Here is an 18318-nt window from a genome sequence, read left to right as displayed (position 1 = left end):
GATTTATTGACCAATTAGAAGTACAAGTCATCCATGGGGACCATATGCTAAGGGTGGAACCCACGAAGGGTCATCCCCTCCTTCGATAGCCGTGTTGGGGAGCAGGGCAAATGGAATCTCACATGTTTTCAGTGGCTCAGAATAGCGTGGGGATCTGTGTTTGAGAACTAAGTCTTCTGGTCTCTTTAGGAGCCTCTTAAGGAGATGTCGCCATTGTCACAATAATTGACACTGGCTGGGCCCTTACCATGGGCCAGTCATTGAGTGCCTGCTTCTGAGAACTTGTTTCATGCTCAAAGAATCCCAGCTGGAAGCCACTATTATTAACTTCATTTTTCAGATGACAGAAACCGAAGCTGGAAAAGATTAAGTCACTTGCCCAAGGACACACAGCTAGTAAATGACTGAGGCTGGATGTAAACTCAGGTCTAAGTCCTCAGCCAGAACTTTAAATGTGCCTTTAGAGGGCCTTCCACCCTCCTGTGACAATTATGCTAGGCTAGGGTTTGTTTTATCTATTGATTTATTTTAGTCAAAATGGCACCAACCAGCTTGTCCTCTCTACCTGGAATCCCCTTCTTATTTAACTCTGTCCAAATCCTATTCATTCTTTTAAGCTCAGGACAAAGCCTGCCTCCTCCAGGAAGCCATCCTGGATTTTATAAGCCCTTCTCCACATGCTGGTGATAATCTCCGAGGTGTACTCGATTTTGAACCTCATGGTGGCACTTCTTCCACCCTTCCCCTTGTCCTGGAGCCCCCTGTGGAGGGAAGGCCTGCCCTGCAGGAGGCCCCACATGTGTTGTCCACATTGCCCTGGACTGCTTGGGTCTTTTCTTCCCCACTGAACAGCGAGTAGCCCGGATCCCTTGGTCATCTTTGGGCCCTCCCACCCCCACCCCAGCCTGGCACTGCGCCTTGGGTCAGTGCCTGCTCACTGGCTGTGTGCTGAGCGATGCTTGCCTGTCCGGCTGGAGGCACTACCTCTCACTCACCACGCTGGACTCAAGGGGCCCCCAAACTCAAGTTCACCCCTCACAGCAGGAAGCTTTGCCTTTGTCCTGAAGAGCCAGAAGCCTGAGCTGCTAGCTCTAAGGCTGGCCCAGAGCAAGAGTTTCCCAAAACCTGAGGGGGTTCCTAGGAAGATGGCTTTGAAAGGGACCACACGTGGTTTGACGAGTGAGTCCTGGTGCTTTTATCAAAACCATCAGTGACATCTTGTGCTTTCCTTTCAGGGCCCCTATTTCCTCCAGCAGTGCTGGCCTCGAGCCCAAGGAAAAAATGCACTAGTACTTTCCACCCAGCCTGGAGGGGCCTTTGGTAGAATCTGGTGGAGCTGCAGTAAAGGCGGGCAGTTGGGCAGATGAGTCCATTGTCCTTTGGCCCCAAGTGGGTCCCAGACTAAGGCAATCTAAGAGCTGTGGGTTGGAGACCCCCCCCTGAGGGCAGGATCCTGGGAAAAGATTTAGAACAGGGTTTTCATCTGTGATCGGGGGAACTGCGGGCTCCTTAGAGGTGCCTCGGGGACTATCTCAGAGTGGGAATGGGCATCATCTACCTTAGTCTCCCCTGTAAGTGTTTTTCTGGCTCTGGTTCCCAGAGTCATTGCAGACGTGGGCTCTCCGGGTTCAGCTGGCTCTGCCCTTACTGCCTGTGTAACCTTGGGCAGTTGCCTGATATCTCTGAGTCTCATTTCTCATCTGCAATATAGGGATGACGGCAATAATCACATCTACTTCCAGGTGGGCTGTGATGGCTGTAAAACCCACAGCAAGACACCTGGTCCTCAGTAGAACGTTATAAAGTTAGCTTGTATTATTTTAACCATCTGCTTGTTTTTTGTTTTCCTAATCCTCTCTAGCCTGTCTGCCAGGCTTAGGGAAGAGCTTGGCACAAGCAGAGGATGGCCCCACCACTGTCTCACTTCTGGGCACCCTTCTTGGCCAGCCAGGGCTCGGGGCAGAGGTGGAGAAGAGCCAGGTGTCCCATGGCCTGGTCCTTCCGGGGGGCCCCTCGGCCTTCCCACCTCTGAGAACATTGGGCCTTTGAGACATGCCCCCGGCCTGCCCACCACCCCCCGCCCCCGGCCTGACAATGGGGGCTTCAGAGGGGACGGGTGGCAGGACACAGCCCCCTCTGTGAACCGGAACCAACCGCCAGTCTGGTGAGCCTCCGAGGACACATTCCTCGCGGGGCAGGGAAGGGCGAGGGGAGGGGGCTGGGCATCGGCCCCTCGGCCTGGCCCTGACCCAAGAAGCCATTGTCGCTGGGGGCTTGGACAAAGGTTCCCTCTTCCTGCTCTCTGTCCTCTTGGTGCCCACCCAGGAAATGGTGCCAACAGGGCGAAGAAGGAAGGCATGAGGCTGGGATGGGGCAAGGGTCACCTCCAGGTTTGCATACAGCACCCACAGCGCTGTGGGGGGAGGGGGAGGCCGGGCAGGCAGCCACCCAAGGGAGAGAGTCTGCTGGAGCGTGTGGTAGCCCCCAAGGGACCCTTGCCGCCTTCTCTGCATCCTCAATCCTCAGCCCCCTGGACCACCTCTTGGACAACATCTCCATCATTCTCAAAATCTCCCTCCTCCCCCTCAGGTCTTCCTGAATTAATCGGGGAGCAGGGATGGCTTCATTTAACCCCACTCAGCGTAAGGAAAGGAATTCCAACACTGTGTGTCAACCCTCTCCCCTCATCCAAGTAGCCACCTCCCTTACCTCTGGCAGGATGAAGATAAGTCTGAACCAGGAAGTCTACCTTCCCCTAGCAGCTCCGTTTCCCCTCGGGCCTTAGCTCACCAGCTAACATGACCTGAGCTGTCCCTACGGGCCGGGACTTTACAACATCACCTCATTTAGTCCTCTCACAGCCTAGGGCCATTACTGTCCCCAAGAGGTGAAGTAACCTGCCCAAGGTCACACAGGTAGGAAGTAGCACGCCAGGATTTGGACCCAAGCAGTCTGACCCCTGAGAGTCATTCACTTGAAGCAGAAGCCAGGGAATGACACCCTAATCCCTGCACCAGGCCAGCTGTGCCAGGACCAATGGTTGCTTGACTCCTACAAAGGATTCTTGCTAACAAGGAGGATAGAAAGATGAGATTGGTATCAATGAAAAAGAATGTGTTGATGAAGAGGTTTGATTTCTAGGAAATTCTTACGTGGGAGTCATGAAGTTGTTCATTCATTTATTCCGTCATCCATCTGAGGAGCTCTGTAGAGTGAAGTGGTAAAGAATGTGAGCCGTGGAGCCTGACAAACTGAGTCCAAAGTGATTCACTGTGTGACTTTGGCAAGTTGCTTCACTTCTCTGGGCCTCAGACTCCACATCAATAAAACGCAGATGATAAAAGTACTTGTTTTGTAGGGTTGTTGTGAATAACACATGATATAATGTATAGGAAGTGGTTTGTATTGTGCCTAGTACAGAATGAACACTCAGTAAATGTTAGCTATTACTGCTACTCCTTTCCAGGTGCTGGGCTAAGATGCCAGAGTTACAAAGATGAGTGGGACTGCTTCTTCCCTTGAAGAGACTAGTGGAAGAGATAGAGGTGGAGAGACAATGTAACAGGTGCTGGGAGAAGGGCCTGTACAAACAGCCACTCACTGTGCCTGGAATATTAAGGAAGGCTTCCCAGGGGAGGTGACCTTATCTGGGACTTGCAGGAAAAATAGGAACCTGTCAGGGAGATAGGCAAAGAAGAGATAAAAGCCAGTCCAGCAAGGGAACAGCAATGCTCTTGTACAAAGGGAGTTTCATCAAGGGAGCAGCGTGTGTTTTGCAGGCAGAAGGAGCTGGGTCTGGCTCTAGTATTGAGTGTGGGGTAGGTTAGCAGCAGGAGGTGAGGCTCTTACAGGGGCAGGACCTTGATGCTCCTCCCAGGACTTGATGTTTTGTCTTACAGACAAGGGTAACCCGTGAAGGGTTTTAAGTAAAGGCAAGACACAAATTACATATAAGACAATCTTTAAAGTAAAGTAGATCCTGAGAATTTAGGTTGGATGTGAGATAGAATTTCTGATGATTGGGGACCTTGGGCTTTCTTACACGGGAAATATGGGAGCCTTTTGCTGATGTTGAAGGAGAAAGTGGACAGCTCTTTTGTGGAAATGAGAGTCAAGACACATTTCTGGGGCTGTCTGAGCATGGATTGTGGGTACTGGAGATCCTGCCTGCCTTGAGGGTGTGGACTGAGATCTGGGGTGTGTGTGTGTGTGTGCGCGCGTGCGTGCGTGCACATGTATGAGTGTGAGGACACATGGGAGAGTGAAGGAAAGACCTCGACACCATTCTGAATCATGATTTAGACCTGGGAGAGGTGGACCCTCCCAAGAAAGCAGAATCCTCTCCTAAGAATAGAGAAGAGACAGGGAGGATGGGCACCAGGACCTCTTGCTGCTCAGCCTGACCGAAACCCTTGTCTACCCACAACTTAGAAGCACAGATCTGGAGTCTTGCCCACTTACATTGGAAGGTTCTAGAACAGTGACTCTCAAACTTTAGCCAGTTTTAGAATCCCCTGGGGATCTTGTTACAATGCAGATTATGATTCAGCAGGCTGGGGCGGGGCCTAATAATTTGCATTTCTAATGAGCCTCCCCTCCCGCTTCGTGCTGATGCTGTTGAACCAGGAACCACACGAGGAGTGGCCAGGATCTAGAAGGGTGGTTGCCTTCCAGCTGCACATTCACAGTCATCTGGGGAGGTTTTTAAAAGAAAAAAAGGATGCCAGGGACTCACCCCAGCCCAATTAAATCAGAATTTTTAGGGGTAGGGCCTGGGCATCCACAGTTGTAAAGCTTCCGAAATGATTCTGATGCACAGTGAGGACGTGAAAGAAAAACTGCTCCAGAACGTGTCCATTCAGACTGGAGCAGGGGGTTCAGAACTCCCTTCCCAGGGAGGAAACTAGAAATAGAATGCAAGTCACACAAAGTCCCAGCCCATGGCCCTGTGAACAGCGTTCCTGGTAACTCCAGAAGGGCAATAGAGGGGTATCCATATCAGGAAGGGGCAGGGGCAGGAAGGGCAGCCCCCTCTCAACCCTGTCCCCACTAGCTCCTTGGAAAGTGGCTTTGTCCAGTGTTTGAGGCACAAGGCTAAATATAGCCTGGGCTGGGGGCTGAATTCAGGCTATTGAGGGAACAGGCCTATTGGCTGCTCTGCCCCAGGCCCAGGCCACAGAGAGCTGGAGAAGAAAATGTTGGGAAGGAGGGAGTAGGGGTGGGATCGGGTGTGTGGGCCTCCCAGGAGGTGGGGTGGGGTGGGAGAGAGTTGGAAGGGGAAATCCGAACTAGATCATCTTCAAAAATGGGGGTGCAGGGACTTCCCTGGAGGTCCAGAGGTTAAGGCTCTGTACTCCTAATGCAGGGGGCCCAGGTTCAATCCCTGGTCAGGGAACTAGATCTCACATGCGTGCTGTAACTAAGAGCCCACGTACCACAAAGAAGATTGTGCCCACAGCAACGAAGATCCCACGTGCTGCAACTAAGACCTGGCGCATGGGACTTTGCTGGTGGCACAGTGGTTAAGAATCCGCCTGTCAATGCAGGGGACACGGGTTCGATCCCTGGTCCGGGAAGATCCCACATACCATGGAGCAACTAAGCCCGCGAGCCACAACGACTGAGCCTGCGTGCCACAACTACTGAGTCCGCGTGCTGCAACTATTGAAGCTTGCACACCTAGAGCCCAAGCTCTGCAACAAGAGAAGCCACCACAGTGAGAAGCCCGCGCACCACAACGAAGAGTAGCTCCCTCTTGCCGCGACTAGAGAAAGCCCACGCGCAGCAACGAGGACCCAATGCAGCCAGAAACAAAAGACCTGGCACAGCCAAATAAATAAATAAATAAATAGTTTTTTAAAATGGGGGTGCAATGTGGGGAAAAAAAAGGAGATTCCTCACCTTGAGTTGTGGACTGAATTGTGCCCCACCTGGAAATTCGTATGTTGAAGCTCTAACCCCTAATGTCACCGTATTTGGAGATTATATATATATATAACCTGTAAGGAGGTAATTAAGGTTAAATGAGGTCATAAGGGTGGGGCCCTGATCTGATAGGATTAGTGCCCTTATAAAAAGAGACACCAGAGAATTTGTCACTTTTCTGGCCTCCTGCACACATGCACCAAAGAAAAGCCACCTGCAAGCCAGGAAGAGAGGTCTCACCAGAAACCAAAATGGCTGGACTTCTAGCCTCCAGAACTGTGAGAAAATAAATTTCTGTTGTTTAAGCCCCCCAGTCTATGGTATTTCGTTATGGTGGCTAGAGCTAGGACATCTTGGAAGCATAATCTACCTGTCCATCCCCTTACCATGCTTTCATCCATTTCTCCCAGAGTCAATTTCCCTTCCAGAAATTTATTCAAAGGGGAATCCTTAGCTTCCCTGAAGGATGCTTACTCTAGTTTCCTACCCCACACACATGAGGAAGTTCATCTTGCAATCTAGCCACAATCTCTACAGCTGCAACTACACATGTGGGAGGGAAGAATGGTGCTCAAACCTCAAACCTCCAACCTGCAAAAACCCCACACTTCTTTGTTGGAGTGCCTACCAGAGGCTTAAGAGAGACACAGAGGTGGTGGTGGGGATACACAGCAGAGAATGGGTTGAACCCACTCCTGGCTTCGTGCACACCCACTGCTCTCATACAAAACCACTGTAGCAGACAGACACCTCCAAAGCACACACAGCATTCCTGGAACTCAGATTGCCTTGGTACCAAACCCCACCTGGAGGAGTGTGGGCTCTGTGGCTCATCCGCATCAGCCTGGAGTGTTTAAGTGGTGAGTTTGCACAGCAGTGAGGCCAGAGGCACATTAAGGATTAACTTCCTGGCTGCAGCCAGCCTGGCTCAGCCTTCCTGTTAGAGGATTCTGTGGGCAGCCTCTGCCCAGAGACTCGGCTCTGCAAAACCACAGCCCCCTTCCAGGCCTGGGCCCCTACCAACTCACCAAAGCCCCCACTGGCACCCAGGCAGGAGCTGTTCCTGTGCCTCTTGCCGAGGCCTTCCAGATGTCTTTGAGCAGCTGGCCAGAGACTTGAGGGGTCTCAGGTTGGGGGGAGGTGTGCAGAGCTGTCTTGGTTTTGCTGTCTCAGCTCCTAGCAGTTATGCTTAGCAAAGTCCAAAGGCCTAATTGGTCTGACTAACTTATGGAGGGCACACCCCACCGTCTGCAGTTCCCAGTCTGGATTTGGGGGTTTGGGGAGATAGCTCAAGACTTTCAGACCCCTCCCTCCCCTAGAGAAGAAAGTCTCAGCTTTTCAGAGGGTCCCAGGCTGATTGGGGAGACACAGCCCCTGTGCTCAGGGCTCCCAATCTGACGAGGGAGTACGGTCACCTCTGGAGATGGGTGAAATGAAGGTGGGAACATCAGGATGGGGGAGACAGGGAGGGGACTGCTGGGCTGGGTTGGGATAGTTGTGGCCGGGGCTGGTGGTGGTGCCAGCTGCCAGGGGAGAAGAAGGTGTGGTGACAGGGAGTAAGTTGGTTTCACTGCGGACCTCTTTCAACAGTCACCAGGAGAGCCCCGACTCAGGAGAGCTGTGCCATCCACCCCATAGAGGGCAGAGCCCTCTGCCTTCCGCATTGTGTCCTGTGTGCTGGACCAGGGCCTTGCCTCCCCTTGCTCCCCCAACTGACAGAGGATCTTCCAAGGTGCCTTGGGGCCCAGACTCGCCCAGACTGGTCCATCCTGTCTCCAAGCAGCAGCCCCTCTGGCTGGGCCCTGGGTGTTGCCTCTATCAGCTCACTCTGCTCCTCGAGCATCAGCTGCCTCACAGCCCCAAGTAAGCAAGAAAAGCAGCCCCGCGTCGTCGGGGTGGGGTGGGTAGTCAGTGTGTGGAGGGGAGGGGGAGCCATTAGGGAGCTGAGTTACTGCAGGACTAGAGGATTCTAATCGATGAGCTCATGTTATATTTATCAGCCACAGTACTTAGGCGCTGCCCTGAGCGGGACTAATGGCCTCCCCATTGGAGACGCCATTACAGGAAGTGCAGGGGGAGGGGCTGGGGTGCTGAGAGGAGATGGGGGCCTGGCAAGGTCTACTTCTCCTGGCAACCGCCCTCCATCACACCCACCGCCCCTACCACAGGGGCAGCTGATCTGCAGGCTGTTGTCATGGAGTGTGCTTCCCCACCGACTAGGAGGAATCACCCAGAATCCTCAGCTAGAGGTCACCCCAGCCATCCCTCTGCCTCCCTTTCAGCGCAGTCTTTACCTCTACCCTTTCCGCTTTCTTTGGCTAAAGCCACACCCTCTCTTCCCCATGTCTGAATGACAGCCATGTGGGCCAGCCAAGTGGCTCAGACTTTCCTGGGGTGGAGCCAGCAGTGGTTGCCATGGTGATCTTTCAGGGTGGTGGGTGGAGGGGGGGTCTGTGTACTTCCTGTAACAGCCTTAATTGCTCATTTATTTAGGGCAATTAGTCCCTGGTGACCCTCCCTTCCTTGACCCCGGCGGTGACTATTCTCAGCTAGCACAACATTCCACCAAGATGGGGTGGGGCCTGCACGGGAATGATTCGGGTGAGGAGGGGCAGGGAGGCAGGGTGCTCCCAAAGTCCGAGAATCCTTCCTCGTCCTGTCACTGACCCCTTGGCCCTCTCTGGCCGTCCATTCAGCCCTGCGGGTGGACCCGCCCCTCCACGCTCCCAACGCTGGTGGCCTTTGGACAGCCACACTCTCCACCAGTGGCACCACCGTCTTCCCTGCCAGCAGCAGTCATGGCTGGCTCCTGCAGAGCTTTGCCCCTCCCTCCCGGGGCAGCTGCTCCCATAGCTGAAGCTCTCGGGGGTGCCTCCCTGCCCTGCCAGGTTGCACCATGTCTCATCCAGCGACCACAAAGGCCCCCTTGGCTTGAGTCCCAGATCTGCACCCCCTGCACCCTGCTTCTTAGTCCAGACTACTAGAACTTTGGCTCTGGAAGGATCTCATTGCACAGATGGGGAAGACTGACCCAGAGAAGAAAACCAGCCCAGAGCTCCTGGGTGAGTTAGAGGCAGAGCCAAGGCTAGAACCCAGCGCCCTTGATTCCCAGCCTAGTGCCCAGTGACACCACGAGGACGCCTCCTCCAAACTCCACTTAGACCATCCCCTCCTCTGGCCTGCCCTCTTGCCCCTCTTATCCGCCTTCACCCCATCCTGACGGCAGAGCCTCCGGAAAGCCTCCCATCTCAGCTCCTCCCATCTCAGTACTTCAGACTCTGGCTCTGTTGCCCTTCCAGGCTGTGGACACTCTCCCCTGCCTTCTGCACCCTCAGCTTTTCCTGTGCTCTGGGCCCCAGACCCTCTCTGCTCCACTCAATGCCTCCCCGAACTGTACCTGTACGACTCCCAGTTCACCCCCTTCACAAAGGGCTCTTGGTCAAAGGTTGAGGCAAGCTACTGGGGCGTTTAGGATCGGACCCCTCAGGTTTTCCTTTCGGGTTTGGAACCATCTTTGTAGACCAAGCCACATGAGAGTCTGGAGATCATTGTGAGAAAGGATCACCCTCTAAGCTGGAGACTTTTCCTCAGCCCCATTCCCTGGGTGTACCCATCTAGAACCTTCCGCCCCTCTACCAGTGCCTGGTGCACCAGCCTCCCTTCTTGTTAGTGCTCCTTCCTGTGCCCCTGGGGAAGCCCTTCTTCGGGGGTGGGGGGTACCAAGGGGTTTGGAGACAGGGGACAGGGGAAGGATGTCTGGATTTAGCTTTGGTGTCTCCTTGGCTCTAGGACAAAGAGAGCCATGCTGGGGGTGACCTCACCCTTTGGGCATCCTCCTGTTGGACAAAGGGCCCAATTGTTCCCTGGCCTGGAAGCAGGAGGCAGGAAGACGACACTCTAATCCTCGGACCCTTTTTAAAGACCCTGCACTGTTGGCTGATGCTGCTTCAGCAGTGCAGTGAGGCAGGCTCCACGGAGGGAGGCTGACCCAATTTGGGTGTCAAGATAAAGCCTGGAGTATCTGTTAAGAAGTCCTTCCTAGGGTCTAACCTCAATCTTGGGACACTGGAGTCACTGCTCTGAACTTAGAAGCAGACACTCTCCGCTTTCTTTAGTTCCAGCAGTGACCTCTGTTTGGAGGGGGGTGGGAAATCCTGTCTTCTATTCCTGGGGAGAGAAGTGGTTTTCAATATTTCTTTTCCAACAGTATTGGGGGCCTTCCAGTGAAATCTTCCTAGAAGTCTGATTAGTAAAGAAGATGAAAGTGGAAGCAAAGCCCTCCCTTTTGTTGAAGTGGTGGGATTGGTGGGGTGGGAGGCAGAGATCTCCTCAAGCCCCTTTTCCCATCCACCTTCCCCCTATGGCAGTATTTTGGGGCTGGGGGCATCCACAAAGCATGGTTTGAAAACCACTGCTTTAGACTTCTTTGCTCCATGCTGTTCCCTGTGCATCCAGGAGCCAGGTGTCTGTAGGTGCTTAAAACCTAGTTGCTAAGTAAATAAATGGATGTCTCCATCCCCTCACTTATGGACTATGAGATTTTGTTCTCGGTTCTCTTAAGGGCTTGGGTTGGGGCCTCTCCCACTTCCCCCTGCTCTAGGCATAATTGGGATCCTGGCATGTCCATCCCCAGTTCGGGGGCTCCCTCTTGATTATGCCAGAGTTATCCAATGTCCAGGTGGAAAAGGCCCCAGCAAGGGACATCAATGGTATCTGCTGAGGTAGCAAGCAGAGTGGGGGAGAGCACGCAGGGGGGCTGGACACTGGTTATTGCACAGAATCTGCCAACAGCCCAGACACAGATCGAGTCCCCAAGACAGAGCCTGAAGTGGCACAGAGCAAAGAGGACCATCCTAACCTCATCCTCCTACATAAGCCAGGGACCCTGGATTCTAGCCCCAGTTCTACCACTTACTGCCATGGACCCCTGGAGAGCTCACCTCCCTTCTCTGGGCCTCAGTTCCCTCCCCTGTAAAACTGATGGAACAGGACTAATGAGACACTCCAGGCTCTGGGGTTCTGAGCTGTGCTCCCAGGGTTGGGCAGGGGTGGGGCCAGAGCCCGGGTTTTTTTTTCCAGGGGAGGCTACAGAGAAAGGGAGAGACATAATCCCTGCCCAGGAAAAGGTTCATCTGGAAGCTATGGAAGAGAGGCACGGTGAGACGGAGCCTGGCAATGTCCCCTCTCATGCCGTTGGCTGCACAGTTGGGTCCTTGATTTGGATTTTCTCCTGGGGGTAGGCCAAGTTTCTTTGCCCCTTGTGCCATCGTCCTTTGCCACTTTGCCCATAGATGTTCCATATTCCTACCTCTCCCTGAAGATAAACCTCCCCTCCTACACACCCATTCTTTTCTCACCCATGTCTCTCTGCACTTTCATAATCCCCCTCCTCCAGGAAGCCCTCCCTGATCTCCACGTCACTGTGCCCTGGCCTGGGTTCATAGCCCCTGAGCTGACTTCTGTCAAGGCCCTCCTCATGTGTTGTCATCGTTCTTTCACTTAGAAGCTCCTTGAGGATAGGGCCGCTATCTTTTTTTTTTTTTTTTTTTACCTCGCTACACGGCATGTGGGATCTTATTTCCCCAACCAGGGATTGAACCTGAGCCCCCTGCAGTGGAATCTTAACCACTGGACTGCCAGGGAAGTCCCCGGGACACTATCTTTTCATTCCAGAATGCCCATTGCCTGGTTCACAGCAGGGCCTTGTGGAAGGCAAGATGGGAGTGACCCAGAGGGAAGCACTCGTTTTGGGACTTGTGAGGCTGGTCTTGTGTGCACTTGGCCAGGAAAACACTCCAGACCATCAAACTCACCCCCACGTATACAAAAATCCAGACAGTCAGGCGCAGACATACACAGCCGGGAGCCAGCACCTCTCTCACACTGTGGCCCCCACGTGGGGTGGGATGGGTTGCGGGGGAGGAGGTGGAGGGGACTGCCCTCCAGATGTTGTTGGAAATCCAACACATCCCCTCCACCCCTCCTTCTCCCACTTCCCATTTCATTTCCCCTAAATATTTACTGAATTTTATTTACATTCTTTGCCCGAGGTGCCCGGCCCCTGTCAGGTCCCATTTGCTGGCAGCTCCCCTCCTCCTCTCTCAAGTCTGGAGCCAGGAGTTGTGTGTGGTTAGCAAAACCTCCTCGAGGCTCATGGGGTGTTGGGGGCGGTGAAGCCAGTGGGCTGGCAGCTCTGGGCAGGGCTGGGGCAGACAAGGGACGGCTCACCTGCACACTACCGCCTGTCCCCAATCTGGGATCGCTTCAGCCAACCCCCTTGTCTCACAGAGGCTTCTGGAAGGGACTGATGGATGCCAGATGCCATGAGCACAATCACCCAGAGAAGACCCTGAAGGGAGGGAGGAGGGAGAGCCAGGACAGACGTGATGGCGATGGGGACAGTCCTGTTCCTGACATGCTGGGTGACTACTCCGGAGCTGGCCGCCCACGCTGGGCCTCCTCACCTCTAGCTGACCGAGGAGCCTGGAAAAATGAGTTTCCACTCCATTCTCAGGCTCCCAGCCCCACTTCTACCCTCTTAGTGAGTTACTCAGTCAAAATGTATTGAGTACCTACTATGTGCCAGGCGCTGTCCCAGGTGCTGATGATATATCACCAAACCAACAGACAAGTTTTTCTTACCCCATGGAGCTCGCTTTCTATGAGAGAGAATAGGTAAATTGTAGAGAAGTTAGAAGGTTGTAAGTGCTACGGGGAAGGGGAGAGAGCCAGGTAAAGGGAGTGGGGAGTGCCAAGGGCGGGGTTGTGGAAGGGGTGCGATTTTAAATAACACTAGCAGGGGAGGTTCCACTGAGAAGATGACACTTGAGCAAAGCCTTGTGGGAGAGGGTATGAGCCGGGGACTGAGGCAATGGTTCTGGGAGGAGGGAGCAGCCTAAGGAGGCTGGCCATGTGTTTGAGGAGCAGGGAGGAGGCCAGCGTGGCTCAGCAGTGGGAGTCGGGGCGGGAGGGGAGTAGGAGATGAGGGCAGGGAGGCAGGTCTTGGCTTTTCCCCGAGTGAGATGGGAGCCTCTGGACGACTTTGAGCAGAGAGTGACATGACCAGACATATTAATGTAACACAGTCATTCTTGCCTCCCTTGCATGCTCCCCTCCACTCTGGTCGCACCGCCTTTCCTTGCCTGCTGCCTCCTGCTTTCCAGCTACTCTCCCAGGCTGCCTATGGCTTCTGTAAAACTCCTCTACTCCAGGAAGTCCTCCAGGATTGCTCGGAGGAGCCTGCCTGGCTCTGTCTGGACAGTAGATGGCCTTTTCTCTGTCTCTTCCCTTTTCAGGGAAGCAATATTAAAGAGGAAGATTGTAATGTTCCCCCTTGGGCAGCCCAAGGACCAGAGAGGGTGAGTCACGTTCCCAAAGTGTCTCCCCAAACAGCCAACATCCTGCCTCCCACGAGCCTTTCTCCCGTCACCCTGAGTTTTTCACGGATGCTCTGTCTTCCCTTTCCTTCCTCTTCATCCTTCTTCCTCCCACTAGGTCTCCACCCTTTAAGGAAGACACTAAAGCTTCCCACTTCTCTGCTTTGGGATGGGCCTGGGGAGAACTGTTTCAAACATAAAGGTGTAGCAAGCGCTGGGCTCCCAAGGCCAGGAACTAGAGCACTGAGATGGCGCAGCAGCAGTGTGGACTGTGGTGGGATTCATTACTCTAATTGGTACCCTCCTCTGCACCCAGTCTCCGGGGGACTGGTAGTTATGTAGCAAACTCTGTTTTCAAAGAGCAGCTAATTGCTGGCCAAGCAGAGAGATGGAGGTGTCCTCTTCCAGTAGGGCATGGCACTATGGCTTCCCCAGTGAGTCCCTGGGAGTTAACCTGAGGGCCCTGAGTTCCTGGTCCTGACTTGGTTAAGGCCTCCCTGGGTGACTTTCCACCGTGTGCATCATTCATCTGGGCCTCACTCGTTTAAACAGCAACTATGTGTTGAGAGTCTACTATGTGTCAGGAACTGTGCTAGCCGTGGGGATACAGAGAGAGCAAAGCCAACTTGGCTCCTGCCCTCATGGAGGATGCAATCTAGTGGAGAACAGACATTCATTAAATAGCCACACAAAGGCTGTCCAAATGACAAACATGGTCAGTGCAAAGAAAAGGTAGTTTCCCTGGCATTTGATCATCCAGGGAAACTGAGGGGCTTCCTCAAGGAGGTGATGCCCAAGCTGAAACCTGAAGGAATGGGAGAACAGTCCAAGCAGAGAAAACAGTATATGCAAAGGCCCTGTGGTAGGAGGAAGCATGTAAAAGGGACTGCGAGAAGGTACTTGTGGCTGGATTTCAAAGAGCAAAGGGGACAGGTAGAGGGAGAGGTGGGCAGAAACTGACCATGAAAGCTCTTCTGGGTCATGTTTAAAAGCTTGACTGAAGAGCAGTGGCAGCCACTTAGTGTTTGGGGATTGTGCTGGAGGGGGTGACACAATCATCTTAGGCTGGCTTCAGATTGGGGGTAATGAGAATGGAGGTGGGGAAACTTGTCAGAAGATGTTGGCAGTTGTCCAGGCAAGAGCTGATGCCGGCTTGAACTAAGAGTTGGCAGGGAATTAGTAAGGTGGGGAGGTTGGTGACAAGAAGACTCCTGGATTCCTGCCTGCAGGGTTTTCCACCTGTGAAGAGGAAAGGAGCAGCTCTACTTTCTCCTGGCAATAAGTGAATTAATGGAGACCAAAATTCTCCTTCTCAGGAAGGCACTGGAGTGAACTCTCAGAAGAGCACGGCTTGCTCCCCCCAACCAGAGAGTTGTACCTTGGATCTGCCCCCGATCCTTCAGGCTATCCATACCCCTAGAGAACCTGAAAGGTAAGAAGATGCACACCTTAAACCGCAGTGAGCATGATTTAGATTAGACTGCTCGCTGCCAGTGGGGCTAGAGGAAAGTCAGTAAGAACCAGGGGCAGGGGATGAAAAGAGGAGACAGGATCCAGGCAGAGGGCCATGTGCTAGGAGCACGGGAGAGAGGCTGTAAACACCTGCAGAAGTCAGGATCTGGCAGAGATGAGGCCGTGGTCTCCGAAGCTGGTGCTGGCCCAGGACGCAGCTTCAAAGGAGATCCTGTACTCTATACCTGCACAGGAGATGCTCTCCATAAACCTCCACAGTCTCACGGGCCACAGACATTGGCTCACTGCCTGGAGCCCACGTTTGATGGAGGCAGAGCACACCCAGGAAATAGAGAGATGGAGGCTGTAGGTACAGGAGCTGGGCAGACACCCAGGGAACACTCTGGTGGGGTGCAGATGATCTGAGAAGTCTTCCTGGAGGAGGTGGAAGTGGAGGAGGAGGAGGGGCACTCAGAAGTGGCTTTGGGACAGCTGGATTTGTCAGCCCTCTCTGGCACAGCTGGGATGTACTCATTTAAGTTGAAAGCGAGTTGAAAGCGAGTTGAAAGCGAGTTGGGTGTTAGGTGATATTGTCTCCCGCTCCATGCAGTTTCCGTCCAGTATCCCATCTTGCTGTCAGTTTCCAGACCCCTGGTAAAATGATGGTGGTCTCATTACCTTGCCCTCCCTCCCCCCTTACTCTTTTCTCCTCTCCCACTCTGATTGCTAGCACCACTGGCTTTGGGAGATCTGCACGCTTGGCTCCCTGCTCCCGCTTTGCTTCTCCCAGCAGCCCTAGGGGGGGCCCGGAGTGAGCACCCACTTGGCTGATGGTGCAGGGTCTGCTCTGCCTTTGGCTCACATGCTGGCATTTGGGAAGGAACTGAAGATCCTGATCTTCCCCGAGCATTGCTCCACTCAAAGGAGGCCCCCAGGAGGAACCAGCCTTGGCCTGTAAGGCATGCAAGTTCAAGCGCAAGAAGGATTTCCTGGCCTGCAGTTCGAGGAATCAGTTCATGTGCACCCTGCTGTCTGGAAGGTCCATGACTGAGGGCTTGGCGGGAGGAGAGTCAGAGCCTCGAGAGGAATAGGGACCACGATGACACACAGGTAAACAAAGGCGGCCAGACCGGACATCTGCACCGCCCTGTGACACAGTGCTCAGCCCAGAGTGGGCCTTTGGTGAATCCCTGTGGAGAGAAGAGGTTTTGGTTCCCAGCTCAGGTTTCCACTTGGTCTTCTTGAATCTCTAGCTTCTTGTCTGCAAAATGGGTCGTAATCCCTGTACTTCCATTCTCATCAAGCTGTCATGGGGAACAAACGGAAGGATGACAGTGAGGGTCCTCTGTAATCACAGTCAACAGGGCTGAGCCCAGCACAGCGCCTGGCCCATGGTGATGGCTCAGTGTTGAATAAATGCATGAATGATTCGGTCCCCAGCAGACTGAGCTCCACAAAGGCAGAGACCTGACTTGTTCTTCCTGGTGTTGTTTCTCCAGTGCCTGCCACATTGGAGGTACCTGATAAATACTTGGATTGAATGAGTGATGGATGAATGAATGATGAAACTTAATCCTACCCTTGGGAATGTCTAGAACTTTGGAGGTGATGAGACTTAAACCACAGGGCAATGAACCAAACTGGCTTTGGAGACGTCAAGATTTCCATTTGAATCCTGACTCCCTGCAAGCAGCTATTTCCCATTTTACAGATGAGGAAAAAGGCTCAGAGAGATTGGGCGACTTATTCACGGCCTCACTGCTCCTGGTAAGTGATGGAATCAGGATGGGAAGCTGGGATTCTGCCTCCAAAGCCTGTGCTTTTCCTTCCATAGAAGGTTCCTGCTGTAGCAGATCCATTGGGACATGGCCTCCATGACTATCTACTTGACAAGCTGGAATATTCTTTCCGGCGGAGATCTCCTAATCGCATACCATCTCAGTGACTCCCTCGTCAGGGGCTTCTGGGTCCAATGAGAGGACATGATTCATTTGGGATGTGCCAGGTCACGCACTTGCCCAGGACATGCATGTTCAGATGAGGAAACAACCTAGAGAAGAGAATTGTTGATGGACTCTCCTGACCCACGGTCTCCGTCACACCCGCCCACAGCCACACCTTCCCTTTGTCATCCTGGGCCAGAGCTGTTCCTCAACTGCTCCTACAGACCCAGCTCCCTCAGCAGGAACTTGTCATGTCACAGCTGCCCTTTCCCTCTCCGAATGGACTTACCATTCAGTTCACTTCTTTTCAAAATATGGGACTGTTTCTTGGGCTATTTAGAGGTATTACTTGCAAAAAATATTGTGCGTGATAGAATAAGTTTGGGGAAGCTGTGTCAGACACGCTAACTTTGCAGGACTTCTCAGAGCCTTTATTACGTTCATGTGGAATGTGAATCTCAAAGGGGTGGGAAGCTCCAGTAAAGAGCATTTTCCAAACTTATTAGGCCCCCAGACCGTTTCTTCAGGAGCATCACTTGGGACTGATATGCCCCAGGGCACACTTTGGGAATTATTGCTGCAACTGGGGAGAGTCCCCGTAGGCGTTTAAGCAGAGTCAGAGAATCTAAGCTGTGTTTAGGGAAGACTGTTGTGTGGACTGGAGGAGCCAAGTCAGAAGCAGAGAAAGCGCTTAGGAGGCTGAATCAACAGTGTGCGAAAGAGGAGCAGAGCCCTCCTGCCAGCCAGGCACCATGCCAAAGCAAAGTCTCTGTCCTCAGTGAGCTTGCAGTCGAGTGCGGGAGGCTGAGGTCCCATCAGGAACTCTCCTCTAGGGAAGAAGATGCTAAGTGAGCAAATTGAACCACATCTCCGATCCAAGAAGGGTCCTGATGACTTATTCAAATGGCAGCCGGTGGCTTTGGCTGTCTTCCTCTCCTTCCTCTTTTCAAGAATCAATAAATTATTTGAGATTAAGTCAGGTGGTCCTTTGTTGTTTTTCCACCTCATTGATGGGTGAAAAATGGTCTCAGCCTTCATCCCCAAAACTAACATGGGATCAGCTTACCACCTCACTGGGGCCTTGAAACTCAAATCAGGAGACTTGGTTCCAAGGTTTAAGCTGCAATGCCTGGTTTATTTTTAGTCTATCGTGTTGTCAAAGGTCCGATCCCTTGGCACTGAAGACAGCCTAGATTCAGCCAGGCTGGGGAGCAGAACACAGTAATACTGGCATCCTCCCCTCTCCCTACCTCTGCCCTGTCCCGCACCCACTCTGCAGCTCCAGTTATGGGGAAATGGGCTATTGCAACACCCACCTCCCCAGGCAGGCCAGGCAGCAACTAGGTCCCCAGGAAAACTGGATAAGAACAAAGACTCCCTTCACCATCCCTCCAAAGAGCTGATGTGGGAGACTGACAGTTCTACCTAAGTCTCTGCATCCAGCTTGGATATTCATCCAGCTGTCATGACTGTTAGGGTACCTTGGACCTCATAAGGACAATGGGTATTTGGGTCTTGCCCTCTGACTTGCTGAGATCCTGAAGCCCCCTCCTCCTTGGAGGTCTTCTCTGGGTTCACAGCTGGGGACAATGAAAACACCTTCTCATTCCTGCGCCAAAGGC

General features: G+C 53.1%; 1 non-coding gene across 1 annotated transcript; it reads left to right on the top strand.

Moving 5' to 3' along the window:
- Window positions 1-5322: 5322 nt before the first annotated feature.
- On the top strand, window positions 5323-5395 carry TRNAR-CCU (transfer RNA arginine (anticodon CCU)). Its single transcript has one exon. It is a non-coding gene; the product is annotated as a tRNA-Arg (tRNA).
- Window positions 5396-18318: the final 12923 nt, after the last annotated feature.

This window comes from Balaenoptera ricei, chromosome 20, assembly GCF_028023285.1.
Source record: "Balaenoptera ricei isolate mBalRic1 chromosome 20, mBalRic1.hap2, whole genome shotgun sequence".
Classification (NCBI taxonomy): domain Eukaryota; kingdom Metazoa; phylum Chordata; class Mammalia; order Artiodactyla; family Balaenopteridae; genus Balaenoptera; species Balaenoptera ricei.
This window is presented reverse-complemented; position numbering and strand designations above follow the sequence as displayed.